We start from the raw sequence: 2500 nt of genomic DNA on the forward strand, positions 1-2500 counted from the left end.
ACACACACACAACACACACACCACAGAACACACACATAGACCACACACCACACATAGGACAACACAACATACACACACACACACATACCACAAACACAACACACACACCACACACACTCCACAACAACACAACACACACACACCCACACACACATAATATATACACACACACAGACACACACACATGTACCACACACACACAACACACACACACAACACACACATACACACAACACATCAGCATACAGGACACAGACACATACACAACACACACAGAGACACACCATACCCACACATAGCACACAGACACACACATAACACACACACACAGACGCACCACACAGACAACACACAGACACACACAGACACACACACAGACGCACACACAGACAACACCCACGACACCAACAGAACACGACGCACACACACCCCAGATCACACACACAGGACCACACACACAGACGCACACACAGACACACACAGACGCACACACCACCCGACACAGAACACACACACACACACACACACAGATACACACATAGACACACACACCACAACATACACACAATACACACACACACAACACACACACACACAGTAACACACACACACACACACAAACACACAGTAACACACACACACACACACACACACACACAACAACACACAGTAAACACACACACACACACACACTCTCAAAGTACAAAAAACATTTTGAAAACGGCACAAAAAAGGCAAAAAAGGAACGAGGACCGTGTCCAGAAAAAACTATCGTTAGACTTCACATGATAGAGCTCGCTCTAGCCGTTTGCGGGTTTGAGGGTACGGTAACGTTTCTATGGTAACAGCGATTGGACCAATCAGAGATGTTTGCTGTTACGCTTAGGATGTGGGTAGTGTAGGTTTTTCCATTAATCGCGGATAACACAATGTTTTTCTTAAAACCAAGGTTGGTTCTGCTTTCTACAGGAGCGAAAACCTCGTTTCAAACCACGTAGCTCGAGTCAGTCTACTCGGACTGTCCACAGTCCTACCTGAATTATTTTTTGTATTTTGCCTAGCATGGACTTATAAATTAGTTGGTACCAGTGAGGGTTAAGCGTGAGTGTGTAACGAGGGCCAGCCAACTAATGCATAGAGGTTGCAATGGTGGTGTTAGAATGGGCTCTGGTCACAAAACGTATGGCACTGTGGGTAGACAACATCCAGTTTTTTCAGAAAGAGATTTTGAGGCAGTTCTGTAAATGACATCACCGAAATTGAGAATTGGTAAAATTGTCATTTTCACCAGGCGAGTTGGCAGCGTGAGTGAAGGAGCCCTGTTTGCGGAATAGGAAACGCGATCCTAAAAACTAACTTTGAAGGTGGATTATGTGTTGCTGGAAGTATGTGTACACCACCACATTTCTAGTTCCAGCCCATCGAGCGTGGTAATGCTAATCGGGTGGGCAGGGGTGGGCAGCGATCAATTGAAAAGCATGAACTTGGTTTTTGCCAGAGTTTAGCAGTAATTGGAGGTTTCGGAAGCAGTGCTGAATGGCGTTGAAAGCTCTCCTGGAGGTTGATAGCACAGTATCCAAGAGGGGCCGGATGTGTACAGGATGTGTCGTCTGCATAGAGGTGGATTTGAGATTTCCAGCAGCAGCACCCAACACCCCCAACCGGCACCGTCAGACACCACCTACCAGAGGGTTAATTTAGCTCGCGTGCTGGCTGTTTTCTTCCTGGAGAGTCGTTTAACTAGCGGCCCCGGCTAGAGGCTACTATAACAAACCAAATGTGCATGCATGCATGCATTCTCATTCACTTCAAAAGCCCACTTACCGGCACTTCAACTTCCAACCTGCTCTCGCTCTTGCTGGCCGCTGACCACCGTCGAGTTGCGACGGACTCACTTGTGTCCAAGTGGCGCGCCTGGCAGGAAGCGGACATGCGTCACGCTATAAGGTAAATATAAGGTATAAGGTATAAGGTTTAGGTCGTTTTATCTAGCTAATTATTATTGTTAAATATACTTGTTAAACAGACCACTTGTGGGCCATCGTGAAAAATGTGAAAAAACCAAATATGGACAAAAAAAAGGGCACGTTGGGCCTTGAGGGCAAAAGGGCAGGTGCTCAAGCACCCATATCCCACCCCCTCTGCACGTGCATGGACTACGACTACCATTTGTAGTCACTATTCCATTATCTTTATTGTGACTATGATTGCCACTGTTCATCACACCCCCCAACGATTTGATACTATAATAAATTGAATTGAAATCTCTATTATCATAAACTTATTGGTAGTGATATTATTACCTAATTTCAGGGCCGTGGCAGCTGGGAGGAGGTGTTCTTGTTCTACATCATTTTTACAGTGTCCCAGAATTTTTTTTAATTGGCACTGCAAGAAGCTAATTTCAGTTTATAGTAGCGAGCCTTAGCTACTCGGACTGCCATAGTGTATGTGGTTTCTTTAAAGACCTGCATGTTATGGGAGTTATGCGAGGCTAATG

General features: G+C 45.6%; 1 long non-coding RNA gene across 1 annotated transcript in view; it reads left to right on the forward strand.

The window, feature by feature from the left end:
• Positions 1-2500, forward strand: part of LOC118493362 — a 17366-nt gene that overhangs the window by 14531 nt on the left and 335 nt on the right. The gene's annotated exons all lie outside the window — the stretch shown is intronic.

This window comes from Sander lucioperca, chromosome 16 (assembly GCF_008315115.2).
Source record: "Sander lucioperca isolate FBNREF2018 chromosome 16, SLUC_FBN_1.2, whole genome shotgun sequence".
Taxonomy (NCBI): Eukaryota; Metazoa; Chordata; class Actinopteri; order Perciformes; family Percidae; genus Sander; species Sander lucioperca.